At 41.9% G+C, this 27,666-nt stretch overlaps 1 protein-coding gene across 1 annotated transcript in view; it reads left to right on the forward strand.

Annotated features, from left to right (window-relative positions):
* MICAL2 (microtubule associated monooxygenase, calponin and LIM domain containing 2) overlaps positions 1–27,666 on the forward strand; it is a 118,690-nt gene that overhangs the window by 527 nt on the left and 90,497 nt on the right.

Raw genomic sequence — 27,666 nt, forward strand, 5'->3', positions numbered from 1 at the left:
TGATGCTGGCTGATGTGTTTTGCTCCGCCTTGGGCTTATAAATGAACATGCAGCAGTGCTCTCTAACTTCACCTGCCTTGGTATGTGCAGTGCTATTTCTGTTCAGAAAGGCTGTGTGTTGCAGTGGCCTGTCAGATGGGTGTGTCAGTTCAAAATGGCTAGTTAACTTACAGTTGGGCATCCATTTGCAACCCCCATGGTCCATAGTGGACTATCTTCTACTAAGAATCTAATTTTTTTTTTTTTTAATATTTAGGAAGCAGAAAGTGGTAAGTGGTTCTTGTATCTTATTTGCATTTTTTCAGTTGCGTTCTCTCCTAGGCTGATGTTGCTTCCTCCTTAGTACATACTTGTTGAGAAGGGTTTAATACAGAAATGGAGGTGGTGGTGTGTGCCATGTCTCTGATGTACATGTGCCACTTGAATAAGATCTGAAGTAAGATGCCTACTGAATAAAGTTAACTGCAGCTGCTTGGCTAGATTACTCTTATAGGCAAACTTTCCACTTTTACTGGTCTCAGATACAGTGTCAGTAAAACTAAGTCTGCTTCAAAGCTAGCTCTTTTATTGGTTTGCTGTAGGATGGACTTGAAGCTTTTATACCCTGAAACAATTTAACCTTTTTTAAAGAATTAAACTAATTACAGTATTTATGTATGAAATCTTTTGCTCTCTTATGATGGAAGAATTTACAAAAACAGATAAGATTATCTGACAGTACGTTAACTTTCATTGAACATGTATTTGTAAACATCCTGAAACAATATTAAGAACAGTCTGCAAGTATTATCACGCTGGGAGGTTGGTGGCACATATCTACCAATGTTATATTCTCTACTGCTTTTACACATTGGTTTTAATTGAATCTGACACACATTTTTATTCGGGCATTGAAGTGTAGCTTAATCTATGGTAGTAATTGCCTTGTCATGTCAATTGCATTTTATGTGTGGGCTGAAAATATGATTTAGAAATGCAGAGAGTGAGCAATTAGCTCAGAAAATTGTTGATGATGGGGTATAGATTATCTTCCTTTTAGGTCATGGGACTGAATCCTTACCAAGTTGATAACTACTAGTGTATTTTTGATGTCATTTTGGTGTATGTGAAAGGATCTGGAGGTCTCTTGTCAGTTTTAAAATATTGTTCTCAGTTGGCAACCTTGCTGACAATCTCAGCCAAGAGGTGATTTGAGCATGGAAACCAAATGCATTCATGTATCTAAAGATGGTCTCTGGAGGTCAAAGTTGAGGTATGTTGGCATGACTGAGAAACTTTATACAAGAGCTTCTGTTTTGTTCCAGCTAGATTTTCTGGTTAGGTATACGAGGGCCACCCAACTTCTAAATGTCTGGAGGCCCCATAGACCACAGCAGTGGGGGCTACAGGTCTCCCAGGTTGCTGCTGTGTAGGTACCCTCTCTTCCCACCGGCATGGTGAGATGTGCTGTAGTGCCCCCCTGGGGAAGGGGCAGGGGTGGGAGCTAGAGGAGGGAAGGGAAACCTGGAGTCCCTGGTTGCTGCTGCAGCCAGAGCAATGTGGTGAGTGGTGTCTGGGTGGGAGCCTGGGTACTGGAGGTGACCCATGAGCCCCCTGTTGGAAGGTCTACTCTCCTTTCATTGGGGATTGTGTGCTGGGATATCTGTATTTTAGTTGAACTTCCAATTCTTGGTAAAGACCATGGGCAGGTCTCTCAACCTTTCTGTGATTCAGTTCCAAATTTGTAAAATAGGGTAAAAAGACATACTTCATTTGCTTCTTAGGTGCCAATATTTAATTACCTTTTGTAAAATGCCTGGCACTTGGCTGGCAAGGAGCTACATAAATTATCTTACTGCCCTGGCAGATCTGTTCATCTAACAATGAATGCTAAAATACAATAGTATGTGAATGGAAACAAATCATCTGCCAGCTGAGCAGATATGATTTGCCATATTCTTATGTATGATGGGTGTGTGTGTATGTGGCTTTACATATATAATTAGTTTAGAGTCTAAATCATTATTTTTAAAAAGTATAAGGTATACAATTATGTCTATCATTTCTCTTTCCTGTAAGACAAGTCATAGACAGCTCACTGCATTCAAGAAATAAGATCTGCTGAGATGCTTTAGCTATTTACATTTACAAAATATTTGTATTAGTCTTCTTTCTAGCATGTTTATGAACTAAGGCAAAGATGAGCAGAATCACTGAGAATTTTACTCCTGGCCTAATCTGTCTGAAGCTGTCTTGTAACGTCATGATTAAATCAATGCCAAATACTTGTATTTATTTTCCCTAAACTGTTCACATGGTAGAATTTTAAAAACCTTTGCTCAAAAATGGGACTACTTTTTGTTTTATAAAACCATTGCTTCTTTTATTCTCTGATATTTTTTCTGTTTGGAGGAAAGCCTGAAAATTGAGTTTAAACTTTTTATTCTCTTGACCTTGAGCCCATCCCCCTTCCCATTCTTTAGTGTTGTGGTGGTATTTTAAAAGGGGTAACAAGCAGCACCCTCCAAAAGTAGAGGTAACATAAAACAGTTAGTACATTGATCACAGTCCATACATAACACTTGATTTTATCTTTATGCTTGAGACTGGAAAGCCAGAATACCTTTTCTAAGCCAGAACTTTCTCTGTGGACAAGGTGATTTGCTGGGATATTAATTCTAAAACAGTTTATAACTACTCTGATTGATTAACAAACAGGTACCCCCTGCTGTTGGTACATTTTTACATAGCTGTACTTTCTGGCCTTATTGCAAAACATATTTGTATTCTTTTTGATAAACTGACACTGAATAAATACTGAACTTGGCGAAAAAATATGTAAATGTTTGGCAATTTTGCTCTCCCTACAAAGTTGGAAAAACTTTAAAGAAATGCAATTTATGATATGGGCTGGAGAAACAAAGGCCTGAGAATTAGACATTCCTGAGTTCTAATCCAACTTCTGCTGGTGCCTAGCTCTGTGTGCCTTTGGGCAAGTAACTTTATCTGGGCCTGTTTCCCTGTCTATAAAATGGGGTAATACTTAACAAGCCTGTGTGATAGATAAGTGTGAGGCTCCATTAACACTTTTACAGTGCTTTTGAAATGCAACACTCTTATTGCTGGTAAGTATTTTGTTTCTTACTGTTGTCCTAAGAGGGACAGGGTAATTGGTAATTCATATATACCAGTATTGCATGTTAGTTTGTTTCTGAAAAACATAGATATTCTAAATTAAGGATATTAACTAGATTGAAAAGTGATTTAGAAACTTGAGGTACCTATATTACTGTTGAAATTAGTTGTACAGATCCAGGGTGAATTCTGTAGTGTGACACATTCTAGAGCTGGAGTTGTTCAGTTTATTTCTGACATGACGATGAGTAAGAATGGAATTCTTTCATCTATAGATGACTACTCTTGGCACTACAAGTACATAAAAGCTTATTTAGCTTCCCTAGAAACTGGACTGTAGTCATATTGGGCCATATCTTAATTCCTTAAAAGGAGGGAAATTGAGTGTAATGTTACCAAATGGTACTTAGATTTGTGCCAGTGAACCATCTTGTCTGTTATTTGTTTGTAGTTCCTATCGTCCTGTGACCAAGATTCTTAAATGAGGTATTGGGGTAGTACAGGCGCAAGCAAACTGGCCCGTGGGCCGGATCCAGATCCAGCTGGCAGCTGGATTCCATTTTCACCCTTTTTTGCTCACCCCAGGGTACTACAATACAAGTGAGTGGTAGTATTTCGTATAAATTTAATTCAGGGTTTGCTTGTTTGTTTTTTCTCAATTACACTGATACAACCAAAAGAAGTCCCCTTCCTCATCCCTCTTCACCATCTCATGGTTTTGTCTCAGATAAATTTTTAAAACTGTGACATTCGAGGAATAACTTCAGGATAGAATATTGACATGGACCAAGCAGTGTCATTGCATTATTGTAGAGTAATTTTGATTTTTATTAATAGGACTACAACAGCTTACTTCAGCACTTTGAACACAGGTTTAGCCCTTTTATTTCATTGCTCATCTATGGCATCATGTCTTTACCCACCTCAGTTTAGAAAATGATGCCAACAATTTTTCTACTGGCTACACACAGCTAAGTAGATATTCGACACAAAACTTAAAACTAAGTGGGCCTGGCATTGCAAGTGTGTAACAATGGAGGTAGTTTGTTTGTTTTTTAAAAGCACTTTCTTTGGCTCTGTGAGACCATAGTAAATCCTTCTCAGACTTTTTAAACTTCGAGATTAATTGACTGGGCTGGCAAGCTATTGTGCCAGTTAAGGGGCTGTCCCAATTTATTCTTCTATTGTGCGAGCCTTAAGAAAACAGTTAAGATATCTTAAAATGATGTGAAGCTTTCCATGGGAAGACAGTCATGTTTTGCCTTTAGGGCCTTTTACGTGATCCACTGTGGTTGTTCAAAACTTTCCTCTCTCCAGGAGTTACCCACAGTATGTGCAATAACAGGCAAATGGTGTTTTTATTCTAAGGGTGAATGCATTTTAAGCTACTAGCTGTTTGTGGGTATTTTACAGTTTTCCCATCCAGACTGGTCAATGAAAAGATTTTAAATTCTTTCAAAATACTCATGCCTAATTCTTGTGCATGTGTCAAGATTCAAAGAATCAATCCATAAATGAAATATACTGGTAAGCCTTGGAGACAGATGAAGTGAAAAGATAGCTGTTTTCTTCTCAGGGAAGACTTAGGTTTGGTAAGTAACGGAATGCTTGTTTGTATGTTGTTGGATGACGAAGTATTATGATTACTAATCCTGGTTATTGGTTGGTGCAAATCCATCTGTTCATTTAGTTATGTTATCCTCTCTAATTTTATGTCGATATAGATGGGCTTGGGAGAGGTAAATGCAATCTTTGTGCAGCCACAGTGATAGTAAAAAGACAAAGTTACAATATGCAAAACAATCGTTACTGACACCAGTGCTTGCATTCTGATACAGTTAGTACTTGCTGTACTAAGGCCATGTGAAATTGCAAATTTAGTATTCAGAACCTGACATTTTATCTGTCTTTTACCAAGTCTAATTTTTTCTAAATATTTCAACAGTTTTGCTTTAGTTTTTTCCAGCTGATTAGATCAGGAAAAGATTCAGGGGTGGATAATGGGATGTAACGAGACTACTTGATGATGTGAAATCTGTGGGTCAGTGCTGGTTTGCATTAGCTGAGCACTTTGCCCAGAATGCATCTTTAAGTTCCTACTGCTTTTTTCAATGGAGTTCACTCCTAAGGAATGGGTGGTTACCACACTTGCCAGTTAAAATATTCCTGTTTTGCTTTTGAAGGCTAATGGAGTGATAGCATTTTGTAGCTGAGCTGCAGACTGGGTTCCCTTTTTAGCTCTAACTGCAATCCAGACTGACCATGAAAAAAATACTGAATTTTCAAACTTGTATATTCTGTAGGAAAGAGGAGGTGCTCTGTTTCTTTTAAGTCTGAACAGTGGGTTTCTGCTCCAGTTCTGCCTTTCTATTCCCTAAATATCATTAACTCATATCTGTTGTTGCTACTGTACTCCAATTTAATCAGGTTAGAACCGTAGATAACAATTTAGTATTATATGAATGTAGGAAGAGCAGAGTACTGAAGATTAGAACCATCTTGTTGATATGCAAGTTTCTGCACCTGTGACTGAGTAATGCACCCCTATAGCCTCTTTGAATTCCTTCATACAGAATTTTTAAAATAACCAGCTGTCAATCCTGCATGCAGTATTTGTGTCCACAATATGAGTGTGGCTAATGAATATCAGAAATGACATGCTGAAAGCTTGAAAATGAATTCCACAGATGTGACCTGTGTATGAATGATTCTCATTTGAGCAGAGATAACATAACTGAATACCTGCTTGGTGTAATTAGTTCCTGGGATCCTGTCTCCATATCAAACCTTTATGAAGGAGGATAGTGGAGTTGTATGTGATTGTCAGATTTAATTACATTAATAAATAATCTCAAGGTCTACTAACAGATGCATTTTAGAGAATGCAGGTTTTGCGTGCTGAACTAAAACATGTTCTAGCAAACCCTGCTAAAGCAAAAACTTAACTATGTAATGCAACAATGATTTTATTTCTTCATACTAAAAATGAAACATCCCCACTTTCTGTGTACAAAAAGTTCCTGGGACAAATTATGACATACTTTCTATTACAAGTGCCCTAAAGGTAAGGATTGTTTTACATCTCTTGTTTAAATCTCTACATTCCTGGTATACTATATTATGCAATGTTACCTTGTTGCAGAAGCCCACTATTTCCCATGACACACAAACTTGTATACCAGTGGTAACTTGATGCAACATGCCAAATATTTAATGAAATACTGTCCTGTGGTTTGGTTACCTGGTGTAAGTATGGGAGAAGGTATTTGATCTGGAATTTAAGCAGAGGTGAATTATAATAGCTGGGTAACATAATACTCCTTAACTGTACTGCAGACTTGCTGTGCTGGTGTGGTAAGCGACAACTAACATTGCAGGTTGCGCCTATCTACTTTTCTATTTAAACCTTGATACACAGATATTTGGATGGGAAACTAGGTTAATATGCACCAGGCCCATGGTCCTCTCTATATGTGATAGAACAAGGGCGCGCAATTATTTTGAGCAGAGGGCCACATACTGAGTTTTGGCAAGCCATCGAGGGCCGCATGACAGGCAGCCAGGGGCAGATAAATATTAATTTCCTAAATTTTTTAGGGGCCCGCAGGCTGGATAGAATGGGCTGGCGGGCTGCATCTGGCCCGAGGGCTGCATTTTGCCCATCCCTGTGATAGAAGTTGCCTTTATTTTATCCGTTGTGCATTACTTAGAATGAGAAATGTCTATTTGTTGGTGAAGGACATATAAAATAGCCCTGATACAGAGGGGTAGAAAGGACAAGTGAAGAGATTCTCAGCCACTTCCAGATCTCCAGAAATGCATGTAGCCTTCCCTCTCTGCCTCATTACTCAAGACCCTGTTCAAACACTGATGGAGATTTATTGCATCCTTGGAGCTGTCCTACTTACGAAGTCCTTGCTGCATTAGGGAAACCATTTCCACTGGTCTGGGTAACAGATGTAGTAATAACTGATGTGGGAGAAGATGCTGTAGCAAGTGCAGCTTCATTTGAGCTTGGCCAAGGCACTAGGTCTTTGCAGGCTCTAGTAAAAAGATATTGGCTGTTCTCTTCAGGTTCATATTTCCCGGTGGACCCATCTCTGTGCTACAGGGAATAAAATGCCACCATGGGCATCCCACAAGGATTTACATGGGTGGGAATAATCCATGAGAGCCTGATCTATCTCACTTAGGCCAAAATTCTTGCTCTGAGGTTGTTGGGAAGAGTTTTTAATTTGTTGTTGTTTTTACTGAAAAAGGACTGGTCCTTGACTAGGTATATTTATAGAAAACTTTTTTTTAGTAATATCTTGTATAGTTGATACACTGGTATTCTACATAGTTCCTTTTCGCCCACTAAATGCAGAAGTTCAGGAATTGCTTTGAATTTAAGTATTATGCCCAGGGCTAGTCAGTTATGCCAGTTAATTTTTCATTTAATTAATGCATGGATTTCCACAACCCTTTATTCATCATTAAGATTAAGAATCTGTTTCTAATTCCCAGAGCAGTCTTTTTGCATTAATACTGAACAAAAAGAACTGCACGGCTATTTTAGAGGACTGGAGTCTCGTCATTACAAGTTGCTCACAACACCCTTCTCCCTACAAAGCTATGTTCAAGGTGCTACTTGACACTAACTGAAATACACACGACCCAGCCCTTCTGTTTAACAGACTTTCTTGAGTCAGCTTTTCTAAAGGAGTATTTATATACACTCTTCAAATGGACCAATAAAACAGGTCATTCTACAAAGAAATGTCAACATGAAAAACCATTTTTCATTTTCAAACTTCATCATGCTTTGAAGCAAAGGTTTTGGGTCCCCCCCAGTGACATTATGGGTAAAATTCTTAAGGGTGCTTTAATCACAAGAAAACTCATAAGTGATTTAGGATTCTTTGAGAATGTTAACCAATATAATTACAGATGCCTACTTCTTAAGAACAGTTTTTTGTAGTTAAACAGCCTCCCTGTTTAATTCATGTCCCACTATTGATTTGTAAGGTAAACATAACATGCAGTGTGTTGACAGTTGACGTCCAAGATTTGATTCACATACAGACGTGGGTATTGTCCTACCTCCTGTTTGTCAGAACTAAAACTATTATAACGAAGGAACTTGAAGATGCTTTTTTCCCTTTCATTTTTTCTACTATAGCATTCAAATAAACTAAGAATGGTAAAACTTCTCTCGTCTATTTGTCATTGGAATAAGCACATTAACCCATGCCCCTCACCCTCATTCAAACTTTTTGCAAGCGTGTGCGTGTCAGAGAACTCTTGCAAGTTAATCCTAAATGAAACAATGGTGTTTTTAGCTTTCCTTTTATCTGGCCTATCTCCCAGCTATCAACTGACTTGTCTATGTTGGTCAGTGCCTCAGATTAAAGCTGCAGCAAATAGAACATGAATCTGACTCTTTTCCAAATGGCATTTTTGAGATGACAACATTGATTAGTTCATGGAAATCTTCATTACATTCATTTTTAATGACACTGTTTCCGTGTTAAGCAAATTGCATATCTTGTCTCACAGCCCATGTTTTGAATCCAGCCTTCCTCTTTCCCGTGCAGGCTGGGCCTGTTGTCTAATGCCTGTTGTGAAAGTATGTCATCTCAGGCCTGAAATAATACATGTTTTATTTTAGTGGAAGTGAAGAGAAACTTTTTTCTTTCTTTTCTTTCTGCTACTGATTTCATTCAGATTCTAATGAACTTCCAGCTTTCTTAAAGGAACTATTTCAGACTCTCCAGAAGGGGGAGCCTTCATGTCTCCTACAAAATCCAAGGAGTTTAAAACACAAGTTCTAGTTAATAGAAATTAATATTAACAATATTAGCATGCTTTTTCCTCTCCTGTATTTGATCAAGCAAGTAAAGGCAAAGTAGTAAAAGCTTAATTCTTTCCTAGAACTGTATTCATACACAGCACTAATGATAAAGGAAGTGGAACTGCATTCCCCTTTCTTCTTAGAATATCTACATTCCTTATTAGAAATCAGGGGTCTCTTTTTAAATCTACACAAGTCTTTTCCTCCTTTGGGCAAATGGTTATCATATAAATGGTGGGGGCGGGGTTTAGAATTTAAAGGTTTTTTTGTTTTGTTTTGTTTTAACTCAGAATGACTTGTAATTGAAGTTTTCTTCTCTGTCCATATTAGGATCAAAACATTTATGTTCTGATTGGTGGATAGGTAGTGACATACCAGGAAATAAGTTTAGTCATCTGCAGTGTTGCTGATTAGTTTCATTTACCACACCCTAACTGATATAGTACCTCTATTGCACCATGGAGAGGATGGCAGGGTGGAAAACAATTGTAGATGATAGGACTTGCTTTGTAACAATCATAAAGGCTCTAATGATAATGTTGACAAACTAAGTGTGTCTAGTTGTTTTTTGTTTTTGTTTTGGGGTTTTTATTATTATTGAGGATTTTTACTTATAGTTTCTTTTAATCAGACCCAGTTCTGTAACTCCTTTACATACAACATTTCCACTGAAATTATACATGCACAGATGTAGGATTCTCTCCATAATGAGCATGTGTAAGTTTTTTGTTCCCTTTTCCTGCTATTCCTTCCTCTTTTTGTCAGCATATGCCCTCTTCTCCATATTTTTTTCCTTTTTTTTTTTTCCCCCCAAAAGAAATTTTAAATTCTAGCAGCCTGCTGACTTCATGTGATGAGTTGCATCACTGGGTAAACGTGTGAGAATCTGATTTGATAGACATTAGGGCTGGAAGGGATCTCATGAGATCATTGGGTCCAGCCCCGTCAGCTGGGGTCAGAGCTGAGCGGGTTCTGAGCAAAGGCACAGTGGAGCCTATCTTCCATGGAACTGCTGTGGTGAAAGTGGTGATCACAGTCACACTCACAATTCAAATCTTTTTTTGGACATGGAAGCAAATCAGTTTTATGTCTGCAGTGCTGGAATGTTACAGCAGAAGTTCGTTAGCTGTCTGTCAGATAATCTGTGCATGTGATGGCTAGACTTATTTACTGCTGGGATATTTGTTGAGATAGTTTTGTAGTTAAGTAGAGTGAAGTGAAGGTGGCATCATTATCTCAGCTCAGCTGAAGATTCTACTTTGGACCCCAGCCCTGCCTTCTGGGCAGTCATTAAGATGATTGCAGGCCATCCTTTTAACCTGTTGATGATTGATAAACCTTTGGCAAAGTAGTAGGGCACAGGGCTGTTTTGGAGTCCTCCTGTCAGGAAATGTCTGCTCTGAGGTGAAAGTTTAATTAGGGATTTGCAACTGCTGATACTAGAAGAAGATCAAGTATGCTCAAATAGGAACCAGGAACATATTTAAGAATTTAGGAAGAAAAATCTGCATGTTTTCTGTTGCAGTGATTACACACAAACTCAGTACATGAACTGAGACTGGTTTTAAGTGAACTTGCTGCCTTTGTCATGCACTGCATACCAAGATACCTTGCTCCTGTGCAGCAGCAGCAATGCCTGCCTGGCCACCTGCCTGGCACACCATATTGCTCCAAGTTCACACTGGACACCACTCCAGGACTTTGGACCAACCAGTCTGGACTGGACTATGGAAGCTGGGGACTGTCCTTGCATGTGCAGGTAGATACCTGTAGTCCCATGGCTTCCTCATATGCAGCCTTTTCAGACATGCTCAAGGGCAAGTACAATCCAAGGTGGTAAGCCCTGAAAGATGCTGCACATTTACTCTGCAACTTGATATCATCCCACCAGACTGTGCTGGTTCTTTTGCTTCGGAAGTGCTGCTCTGCATAAGTGCAGCAGTCACTGGGCCTTTTGATCTGCTGTGAATGCTTCAGAGTCCTCCTGGGCATTCACTATATCAGAAAATGCCTGGAAAAGGCAAGTCATTGTTTTGTAGAGCCAATAACTTGCTGTGTAAGTAATTCACTCTCAGGCAGAAACAATTTAGTCACCAGATCCATGGCTTGGCCAACCACCTAGGAATGGACAGAAGTAAGGAGTGTGCAGACATGGAAGAATATTAACTAAACATGAAGGGGAGCTAAAATCACTTTTGGCTGTGGAAAAAAAGATATGTTCTCCCATAGTACACCAAAAAGCAGTCCCTAGAAAGACTCCAGTCTGTTTGGGGCACTTGAAAACCTGAGATATAGCCTCATAGCACCAGACATTTGCCTGGACCAGCTGTGTCCATGGTTGGTATGCAGGGTGTGGCACGTGCATGGACAATTTAAAGAAGAAGAGCTTAATGGGACTCCTAGACTATCCCCAAGGCAGCCAATAACGGTTCTGATGAAGCTTTCTTTGGAAGAGGTTTCTGACGTAACTATTCTTGACTAAGAAAGTGTGGGCACTCAGGCAGCCCTGATGCAAACCTGGAGACCAAAAGCAGCCCTTGCTGGCAATAACCATTATTTGGTAACACTGATGGAGTACTTAGGAACCTATTTTATACTAATATGATAGTCTGGAATAATGTGCCCTCTCCCCCCCCCCCAACTTTTTATCAATCAGCATAGATTACTGAGGTCAGATATAGTAGAATGAAGGGAATCTACAGTATGGAGCAAATGAGCTATCTGAACTTTGCAAGCATTGCAGTCACTTCTAGATTTATTTCCAGGAAATTTCTGGCTTAGTGGAATCTTTCTGCTTGTTCATAATCATACACTTATACGTACAAGAATACATAACAAACATATAATACATGACCCACAGGTTACTGTTATACTTGTATTGTTGTGTGAGACTTGGGGAAGTTTCTCAAGCAGAGTTTTCCTGTTTTTAGTGTAGAACAAGGGGTGACCTTAGCCAGGAACAGTACTTTTAGAGGTGTGCAGGTTGTCAGAGAATGTGAGTTTTCTGAGTATTTCTTTTCAAGGAACAGGTTTTTTTAAAAGGGGTGGGGGTTATCTGAGAGGCCTGTTCATTGCATGTAAAAATTCAGTATTGTAATGCCATTTGTAGAAGAAAGCATTGTTACGGCAAATGTTTCTCTCCTAAAGTTGGTGATTTTTCCTTTGGAACTCTTTCCTTACATCCTTCTCAGATGAGTTTATGTTCATTTGTCTTGAATATTGAATCCTGTTTAATTATTGGAATGAGCTAAGACTGCTTGTCATAAGTAAAATGTCTGTCTAGTTACTTGGAGCCAGTTTGCCAGCTGTCTGTAGCCTCTGGTATGTGCCTCCTTTTTTTAGGAAGATGATTGCACAATCCGTGCAGGTGAAGAGCACCCGTGTGTGTGTGGGTGCAGTGAATGCTGAAATAACCAATTTTTAATTACAGTAGAAATGTGAAGGATGGATCTTGCCCTATGAGGTGTGTAGAACTGCAATTGCTACTCTGGAAGGCAATCTTGATCTTCTCTTACTTATTACTGCCCATCAGTTGTTGCTTCTCTGTGGTAATGCTAGAAACTATGCTTGGTAGCTACAGCATTAAGCTGTTTGAATCAAAACATTTCACATATCTAAAACAAGCTTGAGCTGGAAAGAACAGATTAGCAATAACAAGTGTTCTGTGATATGTCTGCAGTTTGGCTTAAAATATTGGAAGAAGGAGAGTTACTCATCTTTAAAAACTTTTCCCAATGGCCTCTGCCATTTGGGTTTTTGTATAGTACACTGTATTTTCTTGCATATGACTTGCCCTGAAATAAGACACACATCTTGTTTTTGAAAGTCAGAATGAAGAAAAAAAGATCTTTACTTGAAAATACTTGTAAGTAGCAGTAAATAACTGAGGAGCCTGGTATGCTAATTGAACTGCTGCCTGTGGAGCACGTTATACATTACTTTTGCTTTTCCAGATGCATGTGCTGGAGAAACATTTGCTACTATAATTCCTTGCTTATAATGTATGCCCTATTGTCCAGCAGCTGTTTTTTGAGGAAAAGTGTGTTGTATGAAAGAAACCGCAATAGTAAGGCAGGCCACCCCCAACCTGTTTATGCCGCTTCCTCCCTTAAAAAAGGAAGAACAAAAAAGAAAAAAAATTAATCTGGGCTAGTTTGCATATGGTTCCTAGTTTTTCCCCCCCTGTTCATTCTGATCTTCTGCTTTATCATCGAACCTCCACCTTCCTATATAGACCCTACTGCTGCCTTACAGGGTAAGCCATACTTACCCTGGCAGCAGAAGAGTAAAAAGCCATATACAAATCGCCCCTTGTCTTATAATGGTGCAGCCTTTCAGTAAGAAGCAAGCGGGTGCAGATATACAGATAACCATGCATGATGTAGGAAAAGTCTAGTTGCTTGTTGCTCCCATGGAACCACCAGCCTTTGAAGACTCAAGTAGAGCCAATCTGAGGAACTTCTGAATCATAATCCTACTTTTGAAAGAGGATGTAACATGGTCTGGACATTTACAGTGTACTCATGTACATTGTTTAACACAGCATTATAAATTTAGTGGTCTTCTCTACTAGGCCACTGGGTTCTCCCCCTTATTTTTAATAAGTTAAAAATTAATGTCTTCCATATAGGTATAAAGCCCAACTCTCAGTCTAGGTATACTGTACTCCTGTATGTCAGGTACTTGTTTTCCTCTGAAATGAGAAAGGGAATCTTAAAAGAACAGTGAGAGAGGAGCAGAGTCTAATGGAAAGCTACAACATCAGTGCTTCATCTTTTATAAAAAATAATGTGTATATTTTATCTACCGGAGAATTTTCACCAGGAATGCTCCCCACCCTGGCCAATTCTGCCTTCTTGGCGTGTACTGTGCTGAGGTGTGCTTAAAATTCTGGGAGTTGCATGTGGAGAAATTAGAGATCTGCAGTGTCAAATAAGTGATGAGTAAGTATCTCCAATTGCTTTGTGCATTTGTGGTTTTGCCAGAGAGCAAGAGGAAACCTCCTCTATGTAAAAATAAAGAACAGATCTTTTGCAATATTCAGACAATAAATGTATTTTTTCAAACTGTAGATTGCCCGGACTAATATTTTTTTATTTATGCTGGATTCATAGTACCCCTTGTCAGAATTAGTTTTAAACCACTGACCAAACTGTGGCACTGAGGTTCAGAGGAGATCCTGATGTTTTAAAATTTTGGTTTCAACCTAAGTCATAATGAAACCAAAGTTCTCAAAATTTTCCATGAGCCAGGTTGCCCCCTACATTCTTTACTTTGGAAACACAGACATATGATGCTTCATACATCAAAATATATGTTCTGCTATCCAGACTGCCTTGAGCTGGAAACTCCAGGGCTCTGGGAGCCTTGAGAGAAGGAAAAGAGTGATTTCTCCTCTCCAGGACTTCATCCCCTACCCACTTCTCCCCACCAAAGCTTCGTCCTGGAAAGGGTGGGGTTAGACTCACAGCTCTCTGAGCTTGAAAGCCCTGGCATGGTGGAGTTGCTTTGGAGCCTTGGATATACAAAGGCTGGGATTTTTAGCATCCCACCAGGAAATCGGCCAGAACTCTGCCATATGGCAGGAATTCATCTATCCTGGGATGTTTTGTGTTCACATGGGAATTTTTTAATGAAACCAGCTCTTGCCAGGATCTCATTATGCTAGGCATTATGCAGTTGTAGAAACAAAGAATGGTAAACTAAATAGCCTCTTAGCAGTCCACTTTGTTATCCTGTATACTTTTATAGCATAACAAGAGCCAAACTTGTTATGCTATAGAAGTACAGGTAAGGCACCCAGACAAACTTGATCCAGTCCCACAACGATCCCCTAAAAGGAAAAATACCTTATCTCTATTCTGGAATTACAAGTACTTCTGTTCACTAATCATAATTGTTTGGTTATTGATAGGGACTTACTGAAATTGTGACTTTGTGGAAAACACAAAATTGGGCATTTTCCATGAAAAAGGGCTAGCTCTGAAATTTTGGGGGGGCTCCTCCACCCCACAACTTAGCAGCAAGCAGAGAAAAGGACAAGGAGCCCTGCAGCCTTGGAGCATTGCGGGGGATGAGCATATTGGAGCCTGAGTATGTGACAGCCTCAGAAAAGGAGCCAGTCTAGGGCCAGCGAGGGACGTGAGAGATTTTGGTCCCATCTTTTAAGCAGCCTGAGGCATGCTGCTGCAGCATGCTACAGCCTGAGGAGGAGTAAGCATGAAGATTAACAAATCCTCCAAGATTGCCAAATATGTTTCAGGTCTGAACCATGTAAGGCAGTATCCTTCAGAGGCCTTGAATGTAGCATTGGGTGGAAGCAGACAGTTTTGTACCATGTCTGGATGTATCAAGGAAAAGTGGTGTAGACTGACACTTAGAGTCCTAGGGGCACATGAAGCAAAAGGCTGTTGCAGAGGCTGAAGGTCAGAGCAAGAAACAAGTGACAATGTCCTGACTCTTTAAAAAGGACCACAGAAAGCAGCTTGGCAAGGCAAGAGGCGACATTTTCCCTCATGGAAGCTTTCACAGTGGCAAACATCCTGCTGGAGAAACTTAATCACCATTAAGTAAGGGACTGTCTGAACCAAAATGTGCCAAATGATGGCAGTTTTCCATGTGCGAACAAGCTTCACCATGACCATCTCCTTGCAGTGATTACTTCACATATACAGGCGGGAGTGCCAGTGCCCCCTCTGTAAGCGCTGGTCAGGAGTGGAGTGCCATTGCACTCCTGGAAGTGGTTGCAGCAATTGGTCATCTCACGACTGGCTGCAGGGGGACCTTTCCCCACCACCCTTTCCAGTTGCTGCAGCACAGTTGCCCATGTGCAAGTTTTTCTCTGATGTGCTCCAAGGAATGCTGTCCAACATAGTTCATGTCACCTGAACTGTGCACATACTGTCTTTTACTAAGTGCCATCTGGCGCATGCAGTTCCCCAAGTTGGACAGCTTGATGTCTTCCTTCAAGCACTGTCCAGGCTGTAAGGTCCGGTACAAGGAGTCTCTTGGCAGTCAAAGTGGGGACTTGCATGCCACTGTGTTACTGCCACCAGAGTCTGCTCACAAGGTGGAATGTATGGTTCAGCACAGTCCATTACTATGCTGAGCCTATCAAGTGCTACCAGCAGTTTCTGAGCGAGGAGCTGAAAATCACACCCAGCACGCAGTGCGTGGTCAAGCTTCACATTCTCTTAAGATGGGATGACATTCAAGATCAAGTGATGTTTGTGGCTGAAAATGCCACTGAGTTCATGGAGCTTCTAATGTGGTTTGAAGACCGGTAAACTGTGATCCATCATGCACACAACAAGCTGATGGATTTGATAAGCTGGGTATCACAAGAACTGTCAGACTGTCCTTGTGAAAACCAGTGAAGGGACCTGTTCCAGGCAATAGCTATGAAGCTGAACCAGTACTACAGGTATGACCTGTCATTGCCACCACGGTTCAGACAACCGGCTGCCTTCTTCCTTAGTGCAGTTCACATTTTGGACCCCACCCAGGTGCCTGTTCTGAGTTGTGACCCTCAGCTACATAAAGCAATCTTGGGATGGGAGAGAGAACATGGCACTGAATGTACTGCTTACATGAACTTCATCTAAGAGTGCCAGATGCCTGTGCCTATCCTTGTGTTCTGTCTGTCTGGTTTCCACATCTGCATGCCCTGGCAAAATGCTGCCTCACTGTTCCAGTGATCTCTGCACGGGCAAGTGTTAATCCCACAGAGACAGAGAATGTCTGCAGCAACTACCGTTGGATGCAGCATGCTAGTGTTTAACAGCTAGCATGAATCACCTGTCTCAAGGTTAGCAATGAGTAAACTACAGTTTAGTACATCCTGTAATGAAGTATAGTCACGATATTAGTTACACGTCCTAGATTCATAGATGTTACGGTTGGAAGGGACCTCGGACTTGTTGACCTACTGACCCTCTGCCCTGGGCAGGAAAGAGCACTAAGGTCAGGTGACCCCAGCTAGGTGCTTGTCCAGTCTCCTTTCAAGACCCCAAAGGTAGGGGAGAGCACCACCTTCCTTGGAAGCCCATTTCTGGCAACCCTTGCTATGAAGAAGTTATTTCTAAAGTCCAACCTAAATCTGCTCTCTGTCAATTTGTGGCCATTGTTCCTAGTTATTCCAGGGGCTGCCCTAGTAAATAGAGCATCTCCTATTCCCTGCTGCCCTCCCCTGATGAATTTATAGGCAGCCACAAGATCACCTCTCAGCCTTCTCTTGCAGAGGCTGAAGAGATCCAGGTCCCTCAGTCTCTACTCGTAGGGCCTTGCCTGCAGGCCTCCGACCATACGAGTGGCCCTCCTTTGAACCCTCTCAAGATTCTCCACATCCATCTTGAAGTGCGGTGCCCAAAACTGGATCTGCTGCCTGACCAATGCCACATAGAGGGGAAGCATCACCTCCCTGGACCTGTTCATCATGCATCTGCTAATACATGATAAAGCGCGGTTAGCCTTGTTGATCACTTAGTCACATTGTCAACTCATGTTCATCTTGGAGTCGACTATGACTCCAAGATCCCTTTCCACTGCTGTACTGCTGAGAAGGTCATCCCTGAGCCTGCGAGTGGTTCTTTTTGCCCAGGTGCACCACTTTGCACTTGTCTTTGTTAAACTGCATCCTATTTTGTTCTGCCCATTTTTCCAACCTGTCCAGATCTGCCTGGATCCATTCCCTACCCTCTGGTGTGTTAACTTTGCCCCATAATTTGGTATCATGCGAATTTGCACAGGGTGCTCTCCATTCCCTTGTCCAAGTTACTGATGAAGACATTGAATAGCACCGGTCCAAAAATTCCAAAAACTGAGCTTTGTGGGACTCCACTGCCCACATCTTTCCAGGTTGATATCGACCCATCCACCACCACTCTCTGGGTGCAACTCCTAAGCCAATTTCCCACCCACCTGACCATGTAATCATCTACATCACAGCCTGTCAGTTGATTTACGAGACTAGAATGAGATACCATATTGAAGGCCTTTTTAACGTCTAAGTAGGCCGCCATGTAGCCCACCACAGCATTTTCTGAGGCCCAAGGTGCTGTGTCGGGAAACAAAAGTAAACACTACAAGGTTCCCACACGCACTGCGTCAGCTTGATGTTGCTGACGCGGTGCATGTGGAAAGAGGAGTAGCCATGTGCTGCTTGGGACAGGATGAGCCCAGCCAGAGCAGCAGAGGCTCAGCGGCACTCTCCCCCTACCTGTGCTGGTCAGTCCCGAGCGGCACACGGCTCTGCCACCGCCTCTGCTGGCTGGTACCAACCAGGGCGGGTCTGTCCCATGTGGTTGAGCATGTAGCTCAAGCTGGATTCCCACGTGCTGCTGGGGATGGGAGGAGGCTGGCCAGGTCAGCACTGGCCAGCAGAGGCGGCAGCAGAGCCATGTACAGCTCAGAACTGACTGGCACAAGTAGGGGGACAATGCAGCTGAGCCCCTGCTGCTCCGGCCGGGCTCTTCCCGTCCCGTCCTGAGTGGCACGTGGCTCCACTGCCGCTTCTGCTGGCTGGTGTCGACCTGACCGGCCTCCTCCCATCCTCAGCAGCATGTGGGAAGCCGGCTTCAGCCGCATGCTGCTTTTCCTGGCTGGTGCTGACCTGGTCGGGCCCATCCAGCTGAAGCTGGCTTCCCACATGCTGCTGGGGATTCCCCGCTGGGTCAGCACTGGCCAGCAGAAGCAGCGGTGAAGACTTCTGCCTTTTGGGACCATCTGGTGCAGGTAGGGGGAAAGTACGGCAGCATGTGGGGAAGCCACCACTTGATAGGGGACAGGATGGGCTGGCCGGGCCGCACCAGGCAGGGAAAACTGTGGCTGAGGCCCCTGCAGCTGTGCTGTATGCTTGTTTAAGACTGAACAATACCCTCAAGAATAGAGCATGAATGATCTGGGCTCCAACATAAATTTGGAGCAGGTAAAAATCTTTGTAAAAATACAGTCCAGTGTTTGGCTTGTGTTTTGCTTCTGTTTCTCTTTATGGGGGATTGGTGGTTCAACTAGTTACTACTTGTTAAAGATGTGTTACTAACAAGTTATTAATTCAATTGAAGTAAATCTTCTTGAAGATTATTCTCAAAAATGCCCATATTTTGTTGCTTTGATTAGTTTCCACTCTGGCTGATATATTTCCACATTTGATCCGTCGACTTGCATTACGCTTCTTTCATTCATTGAGAAGTGAGTAGAAGCGAAAGTGTTTATTTTAGTCAACTGTTTGGTATTATTTCTTTGTTGCTTTTATATTGTTTTTATTTTGGATTTTAAACAACATTTCCAGACCCATTTCATTGTCACTTCCTGGAACTTCATTGGTGTCAGAGGTCACGTGACATCACTTTCTGATGTGATACCGCTTCCTATGAGGTCTTTGAATATGGCTCACCGGCCCGCTGGGTAATAAAAAGTTCATGGTCCCACCCCAAATTCAAAAAGTTTGGACACTCCTGCTATAAATCATGTTCTTCCAGCTAGATATTTTAAGTCAAACTTCTAGACACTAAAGCAAATATTTGGTCTAATTAACAATAAATAGTAGCATCTCTTTTATAATATTTGTTTGCATACCTCCACTTTTTCTTATATGTGCTTTATAAATGCACATAGGATTTGTGAGAGTATACATACAAACATGCAATGAAATTAGTAGAGGTGCACTGATACATTGGTCCCATATCAGATCGGCACTGATGCAAGGAAAATTGAAAGTATCAGCAGTTGGCTTTTTTGGGCTGATGTGGCCGATTTTTTTTTTTTTAAATGCCGTGTTCACACGCGCAGCAGGTGTGGCATGCAGGTGGCCAGGAATGCAGCTTAGCAGCATGGAGAGCAGCTGGGTCTGGCTGGTAACTCTGTTGTGAGGGAAGGGGTGTGTTGGGGGGATGCAGATCACGGCCCCTGTGGTGAGGGAGGGAGTGGCGCTGGGGCAGGGGCAGGGGCAGGGGCTGGTGCTGCACAGTCAGGGTGCAGTGCAGGATAGAACCCTGGAGGAGGATGAGGAGGCATGTGCCCCCAGATCTGCGCACAGGGTGAGGGTGGACTGCCATTGCAAGCTGGGCTGGGCTGCGCTTGGGGCAAGTGGCAGCGGTGCTGCTACAGGGGGGCTACAGCAAATTTTGGGGTAGCTGTAACCCCCTGCCAGGAAGAGCCTGGCCACCCATGGTCTCAGCCCGCCCTTGCCCCACGTGCAGATCCAAGGGCGCATGCCCCCCGTGCCCTCCTGGGGTATATGTAGTGGTGGGAGATGCCCTCCCACCCCTCGGATTAGCTGTGTGCAGCTCTGTCTTATGCTGTGCCCCACTAGGTGGTCCCAGCTCCACTCCCTCCCTCGCTGCAGCGGTGTCAATCTGCCCCCCCCACCCCTTCTTATCACCCCTTCCCTCACAACAGATTTACCAGCTGGATGCTGCTTTTCAAGCTGCCTGGCTCCATGTTGGCAATAAAATCAGTATCGGCGGATACGGCTTGTTAAAGAGCGGCCATCAGTATCAGCCCAAAAAACCTCTATTGGTGCACCCCTTGAAATTAGAGCTAAAGGGGTTCAGAAATAAGTAGAAGGACTTGACTAATAAATGCATTGATGATTTATTCTCCAGTAAAAGTCTAAAGATATTATCATGCTTTTTAAAATATACTTTGTTAACTTGGCTGTATAATTGGACATGAATGATTGTGATGTTGCATAAAGGGCTGGATATAGACAGTGTAAAAATCTTGAAGGTTTTTTGTTTTGGCTTCTAAACTGCTAGTATAGGAAACTAAACAGATCAGAAGTTACATTTTAAATTATGGCTTAGAATGTACATGATAAGCAATTATGAGATGCACTGTGTCTGTTTTGATAACTTTTTAAATGAAAACTTGCAAGCTGTAGAAGATATAAATGTAATGAAATTGCCATGCATCAAGCTGCCCCACAAGAAAGAAAATGTCAGTAGACTAGCCCTTTATAATGTAATGATCGCCTACTTCCAAAGGAATAGTAGGGTACTGCAGCCTTCAAGTATGTTTTACCGAATATGCTATTAATGAGAGATTTCCCAAGCTAAAATTGTAAGAATTTTTTACTTGAAAGTCATTTGCAACAGTAATGAATAACTTTATCAATTTCTTGGTCTCTTGTTTGTTGTATGCCTTGGTTTTCTGTGGGGGGGAAGGAATAAAACTATTCTGCAATAGATTTTCAAGTATTTATTCTTGAAAAAAATAACATAGTCCTGACCTCTGTACACTGGTTGCTTTCTAATATGTAATTAGCGAATATAGGTCCATCATCCAGTGGTGACATCTGGAAGAAAAGCACTGAAGTGTTGCCTCTCAACCCCATAAGAGTTTTGTCATGTTCTTTCACCTCAGAAACTGACCCTCGTATAAACTTCAGTTCATTCATAGTGTGAACGCTTCCAAACTCCCCAAGCAGTCCTTGGCTGGCTGCCTCCTTGTGGTTTCTCTGGACTCCCTTACGGCATTCTTTGGCTGATATACAGAGGTAAATTGGTGTGAAATTGAGCCTGGATGCAATCTAATCTAAGTAAAGAGTCACCCTTCCCTTCTCCCACCCCAACTAAATGCTTCTTCATTTCTTCCATTCTTTTGATTTATGCATTTCTAGCTGAGCCTGATAAACTTCATAATCCAACAAACTGTAAGAAATGTCAATTCAGGCCTAAATATATATAAACATTTTAAAGCTAATTATAAAACTATTTGCCTTAATTTGTCAGAGTTAGTTTTAAAAATGCCAGACAACCTTCCAGTATATGGTACATAATAGCCAGGGTTTCTAGGCTCCCTGCTTCTAGGAGGGTAGTGTGGAAGTCCTGGGACAGATGGTTGAGAGTTGGGTCCCTATGGTAGGTCTGCCATGTGGACTCTGCCAGGCTGAAGGTATTAAGTTCTCCAAGCTCTCTGGGCAGCCTGACTTGAGAGTGACATCAATGCAATCTCATCAGTGCCAAGGAAAGTAAAGATCTAGACAACTGTTTTGTTTTGTTTTGTTTTGTTTTTAAGAAAACACGTCTATGATTTTATAAGATCTTGGCATATATTCTGTGAAAGTGGAATCAACATCACCCACTCAAGCAGTTGCATAGGATGTTTTGCTATTGACTGCAGGGCAGACAGTATTTCACTCTATAAGAGCTAGTTCCTTAGGGTTTTTTTTTCCCTTGAAACAAAGCACAGCATTAACTTCCTCTTCCAAGACCCTGAGAAACAGATGGCAAACATGTTAATGTTCCCTACTGCAAAACCTGAAGATTTTCCTTTTGGTCACCCCAGTTGAACTCTTGGGACATTTCTGAATGATGCAGTGAGTGGTGGAACTTATCTTCCTTTTTTATCCAGGCTTTCCCGTGCAAGCTAGCAAGCTAGGCTAGTACAGGTTTCCCTTGCTTTATGCTGTACATGTGTTCCTGGAAAATGCTGCATAACTCAAATTCGCATAAAGGGAACCCACTTTACAATGTAACAAATAGGGAGACATTCCAAAACCTTGACTGTACTGACCCGCAGACCCATTTCTACCACATTTCCAAGACAATTTTGGTACTTGCCAACAACAGACAGTACACACAAGCACAAGGCACTCTCACAGTGGGGATGGCAACTACAGAAACGCGTGTTGCGGACAACAAGCAAGGAGCACAGATCCGCACAGGAGGCTGTATTTTGGTGCGCATCATCCCTCAATGCACTGCACAAAGCAGCTGACTGTGGGCTTCCACTAAACTGATCTCATAAAAGTGAATTTGCCTCACATTTAATGAATTTTTGGTATAAAAAGGGTGATCTCATAAGAGCCAATTTGCACATACAGAACCCACATGAAGTGAGGAGAAACCTGTAGTAACATATACTTCTCATGGCCGGATGGCTGCTTGCAGTTACTTCATGGTTGCAGAAAGCAGAGATGTATCCTCTTGAGCCCACTTAACTTCTTTCACTGCTAACACGCATCATCTGCTCTTCTCCATCCGGTCAGATGTGTACTTTGCTCCCTATTTTTATCACTCCCATATGCCATTAGACACAGAGGTAGAGCTGTGGGCTTGTTCTAGGCTAGAGTAGCCTTAGCTGTTATACGTATGCCAGTAAAGCTAGATCAACAGAAACCTGAGGGGTGGTAAAAGGGGAGGAGGAGGAGGAAGAAAAGGGAAATCAGACTTGAGTGCTAGTAATCAACTCTCTAGGTAGTACAAACTGCCTCACACTCCACCTGCATCTCTTCTTTTCTCTTTCTTGTCTGCTCCTGCCTCACTGAGCTCTCTAGTGTGGGTTGGGAGTAAAAGTGCTAGAGAAACTGGTGCACGCTGCTCTGCATATGTTAGATGCTTGTTAATGATGTCAGCTGCCCAGTTGCATTAATCATGAGTGACTGGTGCTGTCTTAGTCAGGGGAGGTGCCTGAATCATTCAGTGACCAGGGAGGAGGTTCCCCCTAGACTGGGAGGGGGTCCCCATAGCTGATCTTGCTGACGGGGGGAGGGTCCCCCTGCAGCCAATTGTGAGGCCACAGCGCTCCCACTCTCCAGCTGGCACTCTCAGGGGGGGCCACCGGCACTTCTGCCTGCTCCCCCCCGCCTGTCACCTAAGCAGCAAGTGTGGCTGGTCAGGCAGTGCACTGGCGCTCTCAGGGAGTGCACATGCAACCCCTGTGCGTCACCACTGATGTTAATGATGGGCATGACAGCTTTACAAATAGTAAAGAAAATATTATTGATATTATTGCATCCTTTCAAGTTGTGTTAACTGGTCAGCGTGCCTGAGAAAGTGTAACATCCATATAAAAAAGTCTTAACTTAGACTGTTTCTTTATGACTTTGCATGTTTGAGTTTGAATCTTTTAAAACTAAGTAAAGACATTATAGGAAAAACAAGACGAGACTTTTCACTACCCTTTAAAATAGTTAAACTAGAACAAATGTTGTGAAATGTGTGCTGTAAGTTAGTGACATTTTGTGTTAGATAAAGACCACTTCCTCACTGTACATAATTTAAATTATTTCTGCGTCTCTAACATAGGTACTGAGTGTACTTTTTGCAATTGCCCTCTTTTTTGTCTTAACTAAGAAAAAGAATCAATATAAACTTCCAAGTGTTGTTTATATTGCATTGCTCCTCTCCTACAGCAGAGCTAACTCTTATTTCTATTATAACCAATCTAAACAACATTCAAATTGTATACAAATGACACATTACAACTGAAAAGTGCGGTTAACTTTTGAAGAGCCTAGTTTGATCATGCTCTTCTACTCAGGCTTTCAACATGGTCTTGATGATTATTGTTTTTTTTTTTCCTTTAAATGGCATCTGTATCTTCAGGAAATTAGTTTTAAAACTGTTACACCTATGTTAATAGAAATAGAGCAGGAGTGTCTTAATATTAGGAAGATTCTTAGTTTTAAAAGCCAGATTTGAACATTTTTTTGAATCTAATTGGATACCTAAAAATGTATGTAGTGTAGATCATAATATTTAATAGTGCATTAATATTACTTTGCAGTAAAATTCCTTTTTAACACTGTTTTCATCCTAACACTAATATCAGTGCATGAATTATTGAAAGTCTAAATGTCATAATTTTATACAAAAGTTTGTATATATGCTCCCTACCTGTGTTTAGTGAGGGAGAGGATGGAAACACTTTGGAAAATGAAAGGAAAAGAGCACCCAATCCTTAACTTCAGAATGTGAATGGTGGCTGAAACTATTCATAACACTTTAGCATTCATCTGCCAAGTAGTATGTATTTTCACCTTTTAAAATATATTTATACTTCCTTTCTATGAACTCAGTGCAGGGAAGCAAGTAAAGGATTTAAGCAGGTACCTAAATTGTATAAAAATGTATTGCACTTAAGCAATTGCATTTTTTTTTGAACTGGGCGTAGGGACCTCCTATAGAGTTAAAAATTGTTTTAAAAAAACTAATAAACTAGGTGCAAATCATTACTGCTTCTTACTCCAACCATAGGAAGAGTAATAAATATATTACCATGAACAAAGTCTTACTTTTTTAGTCCATTCTTTTGAAAACTTTTGGGAAGGAAGCTCTGCAGTATGCCCTGAACATTCGTGAACCTAGGCCAGGGGCGGGAAATTATTTTGGGTGGAGGGCTGCTTACTGAGTTTTGGCAAGCCATCGAGGGCCTCATGACAGGCAGCCCAGGGCAGATTAATATTCATTTTCTAACTTTTTTTTAGGGGCCATGGCTTGGCAGGCTGTATTTTGCCCACCCCTGACCTAGGCTCTCTTGTACGTTTTGGGTTAGCCCAGGGGCTGTCATTCAGCCATCTTAGTAGTATTATCAGTGACATGGCACTCGCAAGTACCCTTTTAATTTGATGTGGGTTGTTGTTTCTTTTCTGAATACAGTTAAAGCATAGGTTACAAGTCTGTCAGAAGGGGTTTTGCAAACTCATAGTGAAGTGAGCCAGAATAACGCACGCCGGTTCTTCCATTGACTTACTTGGAAAACAAGCATCTTGTCAATCTAATCTGGATGCAGTTTCTGCCAGTTAGTCCTTAGTCAAGCCAGTCTCCTCTTGAGTACTGCTTGTCTGTACCAAGCATGTCTAAGGAATGGAATGAGCAATGTCCTGTTGTCGAATGACACTTCCTTTCCCTTTGGCTCTGCTGCAAAATTTACACTGCTGAAAAAGAAGTGAGAGGATTATAGGCCTGTCCTCCTGCAATAACTTTTTCCAAAGGTATTTTTAAAAGCTATAGCTCTGTTGGCAGAAGAGTTCTTTCAGCAAGCTATGAGTTGGTGTGGGTTTCTGACTGGTAGCTATTAACAGTACCAACCTAGACTTAAGGTTTAATAGAATTAATTTAGTTTTAAAGTATTGAAAAGATTTCACATAATATTTCATGAATCGTAATTACATTACTGGTAGATTCAGTCTCTGCTTAAATCTATACTTGGTTATACTAAGGCTTGTAGATGATATTAGTATTTCTGGAGCTCCTTGGAAGCTAGCTTTCACATAAATCGGCTTTAATTGTTCCCTGGTAATTGCTATTCAGAAGGTGTTTGGCAGTAAAAGCCCTTGTACTTTTCACATGCATGAGATTTTAAATGTGTTGTATTCATGAGTAATTAGTCAGATAAGTTCTTAGTACTATATGAGGTGAGACATACCTGATGGCTCACGATTGGTTGTCCAGCTTGGCTAGGTTTCTCTGTATTAGAAGGGGTTCCAGACTTCCCGGTACTTGGCATCTCTTGCAGTTTGCATATTTCCAACTGAGTTATTTGAATTGAGGGATATTCATTCTGAGAACAATAATTGTTTTTACTATCACCTTTTAATTAAAATGTTTTAGAGTGAACATTGATTCTGTCAATGTGGATGATTTGTTTATCCTGCAAATGTTTTTTTGTGTGAGTTCTAGGGTGACCACCTATCCCTAATTAGGCTGGACAGTCTCAAAATGTGAACATCAAGTCCTAGTCCTGAGCTGAATGATTGTAGGACAGCATTTGTTCTAGATTTCCAGTATCTTGCAGGGGGTCTGGATTTTCCATTTGCCATGGGGAAAAAACCTTGGTAAATGATGAGTTTCACCTTACAAGCCGGCAGAGTTCCAGCTTGCAAGTGGCTGCTTGAGGTTTGGGGGGAGTGGGACACGGGGTGCCATGTGCATCTGTGCATGCATACATGTGCATGCGGCCGAGAACACGGCTAGACAGGAGTGGAGGGCAGATTGAGGCCCCCCACAGTCAGGGCGGGAGTGGGGTAGGGGCTGGGCCAGGGGTTGCTACTCAGCCAGGGTGGGGAAGTGTGGCCATGGGGAAGGCTGGGAAGTGGGACCGAGCCACAGGCAGTTTGTCCAGAAGGCAGCGGGGAGGCATGCTCACTACTGTGGAGGAGGACATGGGGGACATGTGCCCCTGCCAGATTTGTGCGCAGGACAGTGGTAGACATGGACTGCCTGCTGCAGGCTTGGGGCTCCCTGCCATTCTGCCCTCTCCCCAGGGCCACTGTAACTTAGTGGGTGGGATGTGATGTGGGTGGGAGAAGAGGCTCAGTGTTGTTGCCACCACTGCTAGCCTTGCCGCCATGGAAAGGCACCCCCTGCCCACCTGGCAGCAGTTGGTGTAGCAGCAGCACAGAGTTGTGCTCCTTTACCATGGCAGTAGGGCCTGTGCGGGGCTGCTGGGTGGAAGGCAGCAGGGGAGGAACCTCGAGCCTGCAGTGGACAGCCCACAACTGACCCTGCCCCCCCCCCATGGTCTCCACTCAGCTCTGCTCCAACTGTGCCACCCAGGGCGGGGAAGCAGGCAAGTGTCCTGCCTTTCCATTTTGAAAAGGTAGGCACCTAGTGAGTCCAGAACTAATAACAGACAAATACAGTAGCGCTAAATAGCTTACTGAAGTATTATTTTACTTTTAATTTTCCTGTTGTTTTAAAATCTTTTTTTTTAATTTAGTGTCATTTGTACAACGTCAGTTTTTTTCATATCTTGAGTAAAGCATTAAGCAAAGTTGAGTTGCAAAGAATGTAACAGCACCTAGCTTCTAACATACAAAATCATAGGAGGCAGCTCTTTCTCTTGAGTTGCTAGCACAGAATAACATAAAACTAAGGAATTTCTTTTGTTGCCCCCCCAGTTCATTGTCCAATTACCAATGTAACAAAAATTACATTGTCCAGAAGTATACTAGAGAGAAATTTGTATATGTAACATAACTGTGAAAAAATGGG

This window comes from Crocodylus siamensis, chromosome 2 (assembly GCF_052110815.1).
Source record: "Crocodylus siamensis isolate JL-2025a chromosome 2, ASM5211081v1, whole genome shotgun sequence".
NCBI classification, from domain to species: domain Eukaryota; kingdom Metazoa; phylum Chordata; order Crocodylia; family Crocodylidae; genus Crocodylus; species Crocodylus siamensis.